Below are 14,276 nucleotides of genomic sequence, written 5' to 3' on the forward strand. Positions count from 1 at the left end.
TTCTGTAGACGATTTCTGTATTTCTGCATTTCTGTAGGTGATGGACTGAGATTTGGTTTACAACTTGTGCAACAAATATTTGCATGGATGCATTATCCAATCTGATCTCACCCTGAGTTTTTAAATCATTTTATGTACAAAAGAAAAGTTACATGCGGCCCGCTCACTGTCATTATGTTTGGTTTACTGCTTTTTTTTCTTTTTGTTTATTATAGTCATATGTTCTGTATTTTTCTGCGACATTGTTTATTTTATTGTAACTTGTATTTTATTTTACTGTAATTTGTTGTATGGGCTTGGCCTCATGTAAGCCACCCTGAGTCCCCGTAGTTTATTATATTATTATATTTTATCTCAATAGTCTGGTTGATTTAGGAGCAAACTCTGGTGGTATAATTAGGCATGAGAATCACACTGTTCCCTTCTACACAGCTGAATAAAATTCCCCATTTTCTGCTTTGAACTGGGATATATGACAGTGTGGATAACCCAGTTCAAAGCAGATATTGTGGGATTTTTTGCCTTGATAATCTGTTTTATATGACTGTGTGGAAGGGCCCACTGTCATCCAGATGTGTTCACTTGCAACTCAGGGCCCTTCCACACAACCCTACATCCCAGACTCTCAAGGCAGAAAATCCCACAATATCTGCTTTGAGATGGGTTATCGGAGTCCACACTGAAATAATGTGGGATTTCCTGTCTTGATATTCTGGGATATAGAGCTGTGTGGAAGGGCCCTCACAGCATTCTTCACTACTGGCTATGTTTCCACAGGCTGGTGGGAGAGCCACAAAACTTCCATCTCCCATCTTTGTACACACAAGCTATGAAATTAAATAGTAAACCAACTAAGTGTGCTGAAGGTACAGCACATTATAGGGAAACACATTATTCATTGAGATATAATACTACTCTCTCTAAAGATTACCCGGTTTTTGTTTCTCAGACATGAATTTATTACTTTCCCAAGAGATCCCTCTGCTCCAGTGCTCACAGTGACATCTATTAGGAATGGCAGGAGTTAGAACAACAAGCCTGCAGGACTTGCACTGCCAAAGCTCTACAGATGAACCAGACTATTTCTTCCTTCAGCTTTCTCTGTTTTTCTCTAGGATGTCAAGCACACTGGGAGGAAAAAGAGCTGTTGCCACCACATGCCTGCTAAGATTATTTTCACATAATAAAAACACTATGCCCATTCTCATAATAAAATACTTTAAAAATATGACAGTCTAGCATCACTTTTAAGACTATGGCCTAAATCCAAATTTTGATTCCAACTACATCTACTGAAAGAATTGAAGATTTCACACTGATGCAACTCCCACTGATATACTTTTCAAAATTATACAAGTGGCTAAAATTTCTACTTAACTTGTATTTGAACTCTACAAGGCTGCTAATTATGGTTTGCTTTCTCAGCAAACCATAATTAGTTCCTTTTTTGCTAGCTCAGAATTATTATTGTTGTTATTATTAATATTAAATACAAATACAATTAATAATAACAACAATAATTCTGAGCTAGCAAAAAAAGGAACTAATTATGGTTTGCTGAGAAAGCAAACCATAATTAGCAGCCTTGTAGAGTTCCAATACACTTGGATTTTCTCCTCCCTCCTAATACACTTTACTATCTTTACAGCTTGTGTATCTTTACTAAAATCAAACTATCCATGTTATTAGAGCATCAACACATTCCAGAGTAATATGTATGCCTTAGGTCTAGCTACACTTATGGGAAAGTTACTAAAGGCCCAGAATAACATTCTGAAATCCAGCTAGGTAAATAATAACATGACAGGGTTATTGTAAGTTTCCCAGGCCATGTTCCAGAAGCATTCTCTTCTGACATTTCACCCACACGTATAGCAGGTATCCTCAGAGGTTGTGAGGTTTGCTGGAAACTAGGCAAGTGGGGTTTATCTATCTGTTGAATGCCCAGGGTGGGAGAAAGAACTCTTGTTGTTTGAGGCAAGTGTGAATGTTGCAATTGATCACATTGATTAGCATTTAATAGCTTTGCAGCCTCAAAACTTGGCTGCTTCCTGCCTGGGGAATCCTTTGTTGGGAGGTGATTAGCTGGCCCTGATTGTTTCCTTTCTGGAATTCCCTGTTTTTGCGTGTTGTTCTTTATTTCCTGTGCTGATTTTAGGGTTTTGTAATTACTGGTAGCCAGATTTTATTCATTTTCATGGTTTCTTCCTTTCTGTTAAAATTGTCCACATGCTTGTGGATTTCACATGACATCTTGCTTAGCTTGTACACAATTAATAGTTTTCATAAATGACCTCCCCTACTGTGACGGCGCGAGTGGCGCCACCTATATATAAAACTGTTAATTGTAAGATGTAAACTGTTGTATCATGTTTAATCCTGCCCCTTTTGCCATGTTTTTGTATATTTGTATGCATTGGTTACTTGTAGCTGTCAATCAGCACTGTTTGGCTCCACCTCTTCCTGCAAGAGGGGAGAACTTCCTCTTTCTTTTCATTCTACCAAGAGAGTTTCTGCAACATGGACGTGAGTAACAGACTTCATTTTTATAGGACCATGTGAAGTTACCTCATAGCACCAATTCTGAGGTTTTACCCCTGGGACTCATGCTGTATGTCCAGATCATCCTGGACGACTACTGAGGAGACCCAGGCGCCTTCAAGCCAGTTCTTTTGGCATCAGAGGAAGATCCTGCATCTTCAAAATAGGCCATTTGAACTGGGGCTGTGATTTTGCTCCGGCATTGCCAGCCATTGAGGAAGAGGAAACCTGGTGAGGCTTCTCAGCTTCTAAACCCTTGGACCCAGGACTAAGAGAGACTATACAGTGTGTTTTCCTTCACCCCCCCCCCTAGAGTTTCCAGTTTATTGCATTGAAGAAATGACTTTGTGACAAATAAAACTTGTTTTGAGTTATTTACATCGTTTTGGGTTCTTGGGAGTTCCAGTTTCCTAAAGGAGGGCAAGAAGCACTCCCCTGGGGGAAAGAAGACACGTCCATCTCTCCTTTGTTGAGAATAATAGCCCCAGGCGCGACGGCACAGTGCTATGAGAAGCCTTCTTTTCCAGAAGTGCAAAAAGGGAAAAGAAGGAGCCAAAGGGTCTTATTTTTGCCAAGCTTATAGTTTTCTAAAGAAAAAATAGAATCAAAAGGAAGCCTGCCTTTGCCTTCAGAGGGGAAGCCCAGCTTTGCAAAGTGGATACATTTCCCTGGGGTTCCCGCCTTTTTTGCTTCTCAAGCAAGTCACAGCAATTGCAAAGCAACCAGCCTTTGCACCAGCCAGCAGCTCTGTGCAAAATTGATACTTTTGCAGAGTTTCCACCAGCTCCTTGCAAGCTTCTGCAGAAGTGGGTAAATTGTAACAACCTGCCTTTGCAGCTGCAGCAAACAAACCTGCAAAGCTACTGTTATTTCTGCACAGCCTCCAGCTCTCTGCAGGATTGATACTTTTGCAGGGTTTTTCCAGCCATCTTCTGCAAGCTACTGTTTCTTCTAAAGATTCCCGCCCTTTTCCAGAAGCAAGGCTTCTACAGTAATTGCAACATCCAGCCAGAAGCAAGCAAGCCTTTGCAAAGTCTCCAGCCTTCTGCACTTCCCACCTTTTTTGCAGAGCCAGCCTTCAGCCCTCCAGGGTTGTGGGGTGGGAGGAGCCAGCCTTCACTTGAAGTCTGCCCAGCAACAGTTCCTGAGAGCCTTCAATAGGCTAAACAAAGCAAGGTTTACCTTTTAAAGAAAGCAACTATTGTAATTGTCTTTTCAAGAATTGCATTGCCTTTTTGTGTGCTTTTTTCATTGTATGCTTAAATTGTATTGCATTTGTACTGTTTAAAGTGTGGGTTAAGTTTCCTTTGAATTTTGCATTATGGCAAGTCAAAACTTTGAGGTCCCACAAGTTAGAGTCAAATCCCCCCACCCTGTCAGAGAAAGGCATCCCACAGAGAAGGCCATGTTCGGTTTTTTGCAGCAGGAAAGCCAACTTACACAAAGGTTTAAAAGGGCTTGGCGAAACTTACCCACCTTATATGAGTCAATTAAGGCTTCTCTTTGCCCAAAGGAAAAAGAAGTTCTTAAACAAGAATTTTTGAAGGCCTTCAATGATGGAAGTGCTATTGCAGAGGAAATAATTTATGTACTGAACAAAATTAATACCCCAGAGTCTTTGGATAGAGCTAAAGAAATTTCTTTTACCCTACAGGAAGAGAGGAGGCACTACAGCACGGTTCTATTTGAACCAGAGCCTAGTTCCTTATCCAAAGGTGCAGAGGAAAGGGTTCAAGGCTCCCCATGTGTAAGCCTTAGATCCAGTCTGCTTAAGCGTTCCTCTAAGGCTGCCAGCATTAAATCCAAACATTCATCTAGGCATAGCAGTTCCTCCCAATCTGCTCACTCATTTATTAGTACATCTTCCAAGGCAGCCTATTATAGCAGAGAGGCTATTCGTTTAGAAATTAGGAAGGAGGTTTTGGAAGCAGAGGCGTCTGCGGAGATGGCTAAGCAAGGCCTGGCCTTTGACGAGGAGGAGCTCCTCCTTCAACAGGCCAAAGCCCAGCAGGAACTGCAGAGAGAAATAGAGTTTGCAGTGGCAAAGGCCAAGCAGGATACGCTACAACGGGACCTAGATCTGCTCCAAGCAAAAAGAGACACAGCACAAAAGATAGCCAGGGCCAACGTTTTAGCCAAAGCTCTATCACAGGAGCTAACACAAGAAAACCTTAGCCTCCTGCCATCACAAGAGCCCATAGCAAAGGTCTCAGCACACCTGCATCTTGAACCACCTGTAGTGCAGGGTCATGTTTCTTTTGACCATCCGGAAGATAGTTCACCTGTTCCAGTGTTCGCGGCTTCAAAGCCAGCCTATTCCCCCAAAGTGCGGCAAAGTATGGCCGGGAGGGTGCCATCGTCTCTGTCAGAGTCCATCCCTGCAATTAAGCCTCAAAAATACCACCTGTCCGCGTGGGAACCAAAGAATGACATCTTTCTACAGGATCCAGTGTCCATCGGACTCAATCCAGTCATCCCCTCAGATTGGCAGGACATGGCCGGAAGTGAACCACCACATCCATCCCTACATGCCAAGCCAACTGTCCCTAGCAGGGCGAAAGCTTCAGAGGTGCTGCCTGCCAGCAATCTTCTGAACCCAGCATCTCCTACCATCGTGACGAGACGTGTTCAACCAAAGAACATTGACTTTGTCACACCACAGCAGACTCCTCAGATGTACCCCTACACACCGGATTCGCAATTGGGATCCCTCCTGCGGAATCCAAGAAGAGACATCAGAGACAAAGGGGTCCAGAAATTCACTGACCGGCCAGAAGACTACCTTCTGTGGAAAATTACCTTCAAGAGGGCCATCCGAGATTTCAAGCTAGAAGCTGACGAAGAATTGTCCCTTCTTATGGCGTGGCTTGGACCCAGCTCAGCCGAGCAAATAAAGAGACTTTATGCTGCTCATGTGGCAGACCCCCAAAGAGCATTGTCCACAGCGTGGTCTCGTTTGGACCAGCGCTATGGTGCGAGCACCGAAATAGAGGCATCTCTCATGGATCGACTCAACAGATTCCCGTCGCTAAAGATGAAAGATTGTAAACAGCTTTGGGATTTCAGTGATCTTTTTTTAGAGCTAGCTTCAGCCAAAGGAAATCCAGAGCTGCCAGGATTGGCATGTCTGGACCAGCACACGTCGCAAAGTCCCATTCTCTGCAAACTCCCCTTTCCCCTTCGAGAAGCTTGGGGGAAAGAGGTGTTCAAATACAAGGAGGCAAATGCAAATATATACCCGCCCTTCAACTTTTTAGTGGATTTCGTTACCAAAGCAGCTCGTGAGAGGAATGACCCTCAAACAGGTCTTCCTGCTTTGTACCAAGGCCTAAAGCCTGAAAAGACCTCCAAAGAAGACAAAGTGCAGGGCAAAGAACTTAAAAGGAATTTGAGTGTCAAGATGACGGACACTACTCCTCCAGCTTCTGCTCAACCAGTCAGCAACAACAGCATCACCTGTCCCATTCATCAACGGCCACACAGCCTAGCTGAATGTAGAGAGTTCGCGAAGAAGCCCTACAAAGAACGGCTCCAAATAGTCCAAAAGGCCAAGGTGTGCTATAGATGTTGCGGCTCCACTATTCACTTCTCCAAAGACTGCAAGGAGAAGGTGAAATGTCAACACTGTAATAGCATCAAGCATTGCTCTGCAATGCACAACTTCGACTCTACTCAATTCAAAGCAAAATCAAAGTCTTCTGTCAAAGAAGAAACTAAAGATGATCAAAGGCCTGCAGAACCTCAGGTAGCTCTCAAGGCTCCTGCTGTTGCCTGCACCAAGCTATGCCAAAATAGCAACAAGCCCAGGATTTGCCACCCAATCTGCCTGGCAGAGGTGTATCCAGACAAGCAGCCGTGGAACAGAAAAAAGGTCTACGTCGCCTTGGACGCCCAAAGTGATGCTTCTCTTGCAACCCCAGAGTTCTTTGACATGTTCGACCTTCACAGCAAGACAGTGGAGTACACCATATCCACTTGTTCAGGAAAGAATAAAATGTATGGCAGAGTTGCGACAAAGTTCAAAATTTCGCCTTTTGGACAAAAGGCCAGTTATGAACTTCCTGACCTCATAGAATGCAGCCTGATCCCCAGAAACAAAGAACAAATAGCCACAAAGGAGGTGGTACAAGCCCATCCTCATCTCAAAGGCATCCAAGATCTAATTCCAGCTTTAGACTTGGAAACAGACATCGTCATGCTTATCGGCGCAGACTGTCCCATGCTGTTCCGTGTTAGCAACCAGATTGAAGGTCCTAAGGGATCCCCCATAGCTCAGCAGTTGCCTTTAGGATGGACGGTGTTAGGTCCGGTCTGCCTGAACAAGATGTTCCAGCCTGTCACAAAAAGGCCTTCACTAATGCAAGGATGTGCCAGCCACATTTCAGTTTGTTGCCAGGGAGTGATGCCTGATTACTCTTCCATCTTCGAAGTCACAGAGAGAGATGAGCAAACAGCCTTCTCTAAAGATGAACAGAAGTTCCTTGAGATGATGAACAACCAAGTCACTCAAGACCCTCAAGGTAATTGGATTGCGCCTCTACCTTTCAAGCCAGAAAGACCGTCTCTACCCAACAACAGAGATGTTGCCCTTCATCGTCTTCTGTCCTTAAAAAGAAGGATGTTAAAGGATCCCAAGGTGAAAACCCAGATCACCCAGTTTGTGGAAGACCTCTTCAGCAGTAACTACGCTGAGCCAGCCAGTGCATGTGCGGTGGGAGAAGAGCAGTGGTTCCTGCCGTACCACAAAGTGACACATCCTCAGAAACCCGACAAAGTCCGCATTGTTTTTGATGCTAGTGCTGAATGTCAAGGCAAAGCTTTGAACCATGTTCTTCTTAAAGGCCCCGACTTGCTTAACAGCCTGCTTGGAGTTCTTTTAAGGTTCAGAGAAAAGAAGTATGCAGTAATAGCCGACATACACAAAATGTTTTATGCATTTTTAGTTTGCCCAGAACATCGAAAGTTCTTGAAGTTTTTATGGTTTAGAGATACTGAATCCCTCTCTGACGTGACCGAATACCAGATGAGGGTTCACGTGTTTGGTAACACTCCGTCTCTGGCAGTTGCCAATTATTGTTTAAAAAAGACTGCAGACAAATTTGGCCATTTGTTTAGCCAATCAACATCAGTGATTGTCAACCAGAACTTTTACGTCGATGATCTTCTTACGTCCTTTGATTCTGCGCAACAAGCTTCAAAGACAGTTAAAGAAATTCAAGAAATGCTGAGCAAGGCCAACATCCGTCTTCACAAGATAAATTCAAATAGTCCAGAGATACTTCAGGCCTTCCCACCAGAAGACTTGGTGGAAAAGGATGCATCAAAGTTGTTTCAAGACTTGAACGCTCAAACCAGTCTAGGTTTGTTATGGAACGTAACTACAGACTGTTTTACTTTAAGAGCCCCCAAATTGGGCAGAGTCACCTCCAAAAGACTTATGTTGTCTGCCATCAATGGCATTTACGATCCATTGGGTATAGTGTCTCCAGTGGTCATCGCAGCCAAATTGCTTTTCAAACAAGCAATTCAGCGCAAGCTCACCTGGGACCAAGAGCTTCCCCAAGATCTCATGTCACAATGGAAAAATTGGACTTGCCAAGCACAAGGCTTAGAAAACATACAACTGCCAAGACAGTACATAGCAAACAGTTCCTCACCTTCAGAGATCATGGAACTGCACATATTCTGCGATGCATCCACCAAGGCCATCGCTGCAGTCGCATATGCCAGACAAAGAGGCATCAGTACCTGCTCTTCAGGATTTGTGATGTCAGAGGCTAAAATAGCACCCATGGACTCTACAGTACCCAAATTAGAACTCTGTGCCGCTGTCTTAGCCACTCAGTTGAGTCAAACCATCAGAGAAGAAACTGGACAATTGTTTCAAAGGGTATTGTGTCTAAAGTATATCCTAGCTCTGACAATAGAGTGCGCAAGGCCCAAGTTAAGGTCGTTTCAAATGAAAGGGTTTCCTTATTTGACAGGCCTATTAGCGATATGGTTGTGTTATTTTCTCAAGACCTACAGTCTTAGAGTTATAAAAGTTAAAGGTGTTTAACTTCATTTTTGTTTAGATTTTCGAAAGTCCGAAAATCTAGGCCGGGAGTGTGACGGCGCGAGTGGCGCCACCTATATATAAAACTGTTAATTGTAAGATGTAAACTGTTGTATCATGTTTAATCCTGCCCCTTTTGCCATGTTTTTGTATATTTGTATGCATTGGTTACTTGTAGCTGTCAATCAGCACTGTTTGGCTCCACCTCTTCCTGCAAGAGGGGAGAACTTCCTCTTTCTTTTCATTCTACCAAGAGAGTTTCTGCAACATGGACGTGAGTAACAGACTTCATTTTTATAGGACCATGTGAAGTTACCTCATAGCACCAATTCTGAGGTTTTACCCCTGGGACTCATGCTGTATGTCCAGATCATCCTGGACGACTACTGAGGAGACCCAGGCGCCTTCAAGCCAGTTCTTTTGGCATCAGAGGAAGATCCTGCATCTTCAAAATAGGCCATTTGAACTGGGGCTGTGATTTTGCTCCGGCATTGCCAGCCATTGAGGAAGAGGAAACCTGGTGAGGCTTCTCAGCTTCTAAACCCTTGGACCCAGGACTAAGAGAGACTATACAGTGTGTTTTCCTTCACCCCCCCCCCTAGAGTTTCCAGTTTATTGCATTGAAGAAATGACTTTGTGACAAATAAAACTTGTTTTGAGTTATTTACATCGTTTTGGGTTCTTGGGAGTTCCAGTTTCCTAAAGGAGGGCAAGAAGCACTCCCCTGGGGGAAAGAAGACACGTCCATCTCTCCTTTGTTGAGAATAATAGCCCCAGGCGCGACGGCACACCTACACAGTAAAATTTCGGACAGCAGCTTCTGAGCCTATAAACAAAATATTGAAGTACACCAAAGTTTTCAATATATTTGCAAAACAACTGAAATTTCAAAGAATGACAGCATTCATAACTGTGACTAAACACATCATTCTGATATTGTAATACAATTAGAGCTCTATTTATTTATTTAATTATTTAGCTCTAATTATTTAATTAGAGGAGCCCCCGGTGGCGCAATGGGTTAAAGCCCTGTGCTGGCAGGACTGAAGACCGACAGGTCACAGGTTCAAATCCCGGGAGAGGCGGATGAGCTCCCTCTATCGGCTCCAGCTCCTCATGCGGGGACATGAGAGAAGCCTCCCATAAGGATGATAAAACATCAGAAATCATCCATGCGTCCCCTGGGCAACGTCCTTGCAGACGGCCAATTCTCTCACAACAGGAGCGGTCGCTCCTGACCCGACCAAAAAAAAAAAAAAAGCTCTAAACTTAACCAACTTCAATCTGAGGTCAATCTTCCTCATAATGATGATTTTATAATCATATATGAATAATGTAACATCATATAAAGAACTTCCTCTCATCAATGATCTCTGCAAGCAACCACCTCTGTCTGTTTGCTTCACCCTCTGTTTATATGTGGTCATATCAATCTTGTGGAAGGAATAATGCATTGCAAATCTAGTTTCACTGCAAATCTAGTTTCGTGAAATGCATATAACAAAGTTAGATGGGTACCAATGGCAAAAAATTAAGAAATAAATGTAATATTGCTACCAGGATATTCTTCAGGAAGAGTTTTATTATGTAAACCAAGTGCTTAATCACATTCTTTACCCAACAATCAAGTTTTCAAAATACTAAGTACTAGGAGGAAATGTTGCCAGAAATCTGGCAGTTAACAACATGTTCATCTGTTGTCGGTATCTCAATTGGTTTTGTGTGCAGCAAACACACTCCAATTAAATCTCTCTATTTGCCGACCCTTCAAATGAAGGCAACCGCATCTTGTTTACAGAACACATATCATGTATTAGGATAAAAAGATGGCTCAGACAGTCTGTCTGGCGGCCCCACCCTAATTTCCTTGAGCCAAAGTGATGTCATGTCCAAGGGAGCACTAGGACTTCACTGCTACAATTCTAGTGGATTCTATGGTCTCCACCCTCTCCCTCCACAACTTTAGAGTACAGCACAACTAAGATGCTCTTAGGGCGCTTCCACATAGTCCTATATCCCAGAATATCAAGGCAGAAAATCCCACAATTTCTGCTTTGAACTGGGTTATCTGAGTCCACACTCAGATAATGTAGGATTTCCTTGATATTCTGAGATATAGGGCTGTGTGGAAGGGCCCTTAGAAGCTGGAGGAAAACCCAATCCATGCCATAATTGCTAATTTTGCAAGTCATCACTTCCCTTAATGGTTTGTAAATAAACCGCACCAAAGTGATATTGTCAGCATAATTGAAAATATTTCACAATATTTACTTTTCACCCACTAAACAAATTTCAGACACTGCCTACTGCCTACCTATTTGCCACTGTCACTACTAGCTTAATAGCCACTTTAGGCGAGGAGTAAATTGATGACTGTGCTTTGCAGGTGAAAAACAACAAAACAAACTCACAGCCACTGCTTTCATTCTCATCACCAATAGTGCTTCTCCACATTTTAACACATCAATTTTATTTAGCACATCATTTTAACCTGCACGCCAGAGTTTAAAGCTCCATTTAGTGAAGTTATAACAGACATGGGCAAACTTCGGCCCTCTAGATGTTTTGGACTTCAACTCCCATAATTCCTAACAGCCAGTAGGCTGTTAGGAATTGTGGGAGTTGGAGTCCAAAACACCTGGAGGGCAAAGTTTGCCTAATCCTGGGTTATAAAGTTCACATTTATGTATGACCTCTTACAAGCACAGACATAAACTTTGGAGTGAGCCTCATTCATTTCAAAAGAATTTACATTTTAGGTAGACCTATATAGGATTGCATTTTAGTGTTAACCACTGCTCCCAAATGTACAGGGAAGTTCAATCTGAATGGAATTTAGCGGCCATGACACAACTTGATTAACAGGAAATGACATTTACATCTTAGTTTCTATACCAATGAATATAGAATACACTACAAGGTGATTCAGGTTAAAAATGTCCTTCTAGCCTTTAAAGAACACCAAAACAGAATAAAACCAAGAAGGTAATGTATAATCCCATACCTGTCTTCAATTTCAGCTAAATAAGAAGAAAATATCAGTATTAATGGGTTGCTGTGAGTTTTCCAGGTTGTATGGCCATGTTCAGAAGCACTCTCTCCTAATGTTTCACCCACATCTATGGCAAGAATCCTCAGAGGTTGTGAGGTCTGTTAAAAACTAGGCAAGTTGTGTTTATATATCTGTGGAATGTCCAGTGGGAGAAAGAACTCTTATATATTTGAGGCAAGTGTGAATGTTGCAATTGATCACCTTAATTAGCATTGAATAGCCATGCAGATTCAAGGCCTGGCTGTTTCCTGCTTGGGGGAATCCTTTGTTGGGAGGTGATTAGCTGGCCTTGATTGTTTCTTGTCTGGAATTCCCATTTTCAGAGTGTTGTTCTTTACTTACTGTCCTGATTTTAGAGTTTGCATCGAATTAGCATTAAATAGCCTTGCAGCTTCAAGGCTTGGCTGTTTCCCACCATGTCAGACTACACACAGAAGCCATTGAAATCCACAAGCATGTGGAAATTATCAACAGAAAGGAGGAAACCATGACAAAGGAACAAAATCTGGCTATCAGCATTAAAAAAAAAACTCCAAAATAAGGACAGCAAGTAAGGAACAACACCCTGAAAATGGGGGAGTTCCAGAGAGTAAACAATCAGGGCCAGCGAATCATCTCCCAACAAAGGATTCCCCCAGGCAGGAAGCAACTATGCCTTGAAACTGCGAATCAAGGTGATCAATTGCAACATTCACACTTGCCTCCAACAGACAAGAGTTCTTTCCCCCACCCTGGACATTATTCCAAATATATAAACCCCACTTGTTTAGTTTCCAACAAACCTCACAACCTCTGAGGATGCCTGCCATAGATGTGGGCAAAACATCAGGAGAGAATGCTTCTGGAACATGGCCAGACAGCCTGGAAAATTCACAACAACCCAGTGATTCTGGCCGTGAAAACATTCGACAACATATCAATATTAATTCTGCATTTATCCTTTTAAGAGTGGTACAAACAACAAATGAACATGACACCCCTTTAGGCTTTCACTCTCACCCAAAATAGTATTTGTGCTGCTCCTAAACTATTAGTACTCCAAATACAACTTTAACCTACATCAAAGATAAGAAGTGCAAGCTTTGCAGGTATGTCTGAAGAATAAGCAATGAAGCAAACTACAAAAAAGATATCCAGAATAGCACATTTTTAAAAAAAACAAACTAAAATATTAATAAATGCAGACTATAACCCCATTAATTCCATCTTGCAATGTTGACAGGTCGGTTTTGAAAAAGTCAGACACACAAAACAGGACTTAAAGATTCAGAGATGCCACAGAAAACCAATCTAAGACAAAATAATAATCACAAGAGAGACTCCCCCCCCCCCCCCCCCCGCAAACCACAGACTGGGCAAAACACTTTCCACCTCAGTGATGTATGAAAGTGCCCAGAAAGATCTGCAAAGACTATATAATCCAAAAAGCACAGAGTCATTCTCTCAAGTAGCTTTGACAAACCAGGAAAGTGCTCTGAGAAGCTTCCATAGGCTCGAAGTTGGCCTGGCTCCTCCAGCCTCCATTCCTCCCCCCCCCCCTCCCCGCCCCATCCAAGCCTATAGGTCTGATGAATACCAGCTGTCTCCCTCGATCTCTCCGTTCCTGCCGGCAGAAGTCGGCTCTCTCTCTCTCTCAACTTGAGGCTGGGCAGCGCAGCCCACAGACAGACATCCAACCCAAGGGGGGACCTTGGGATTAGAGGAGGAGGAGGCAGCGCGCCTCCACTGCAGAGGTCCAGGGCGCCCGTCTCCTCGCTAACCACACCCACCGCATTGCAGAAGGCAGGAGCCGGGAGAGGCGAAGTTGGGAGGGAAGGGAGGAAGAGGAGGCACCAACCCAGGAGGGGAGGCGGGCAAGGAGACCGGGCAGGGGCTGCTCCCAGGAAGGCCTCGGCTAGGGACAGCAGGTCAGCTCCTCAGCAGAACAGCAAGGCCATGTCTGGAGGGAACACGAGGCGGGATGAAGCCCCCGAACTTCTCCCACTACCTGGAGTTCGGGGCTATGGAGTTTTGACAAGCTCTTCCGCCTCCTCTGCCCAAGTGACCCGCCATACTACAACTCCCAGGATCTCATACCACTGAGTACGAGCAGTAAAGGTTTTCCCCTGTCATTAAGTCCAGTTGTGTCCGAATCTGGAGGTTGGTGCTCATCTCCATTTCTAAGATGGCTTTAGGGGGATTCCTCCTGATTTGTGAGAGTTGTAGTTCACCTAGATCCAGAGAAACTATGACCCCCACTAACAATGGACCTGGATCAATCTTGACATGTAGAACTACTATGACCAACTGAACATATTCGTGGGGGTTGAGGGGAACTCACTTTAATTTCAGGGAGTTGTAGTTCATCCTGCAGCCAGAAAGCACACTGAACCCCAGTGATGACACATAAGGAGCAAACTTGCCACACATGCCCAACATGACCAACTTTAAGTACTGATGGAGTTTGAGGGCATTAACCTAGATTGAAGTGAGCTGTAGTTCACCCATAACCATATATATTAATACATATACATATACATATACATATGAATATATGAATCCCCTTCGGGGTGAGAAGAGCGGCATATAAATGTAAATTAAATAAATAAATAAATAAATAAATAATGGACACCTCCAAGGTCAAGTGCA

General features: G+C 43.4%; 1 protein-coding gene across 26 annotated transcripts in view; it reads right to left on the bottom strand.

The window, feature by feature from the left end:
* Window positions 1-14,276, bottom strand: part of EPB41L3 (erythrocyte membrane protein band 4.1 like 3) — a 195,664-nt gene that overhangs the window by 112,428 nt on the left and 68,960 nt on the right. The window contains exon 1 of one of the 26 annotated variants that reach the window (XM_060775080.2): window positions 13,225-13,368. The exons of 24 other annotated variants lie outside the window; for them this stretch is intronic. The gene's annotated coding sequence lies outside the window, so the exon portion shown is untranslated. Of the gene's footprint in view, window positions 1-13,110; window positions 13,177-13,224; window positions 13,369-14,276 lie in introns of those variants that run through there. One more of the 26 variants, XM_060775082.2, reaches the window with a different exon arrangement.

Source organism: Anolis sagrei, chromosome 4, assembly GCF_037176765.1.
Source record: "Anolis sagrei isolate rAnoSag1 chromosome 4, rAnoSag1.mat, whole genome shotgun sequence".
Classification (NCBI taxonomy): Eukaryota; Metazoa; Chordata; class Lepidosauria; order Squamata; family Dactyloidae; genus Anolis; species Anolis sagrei.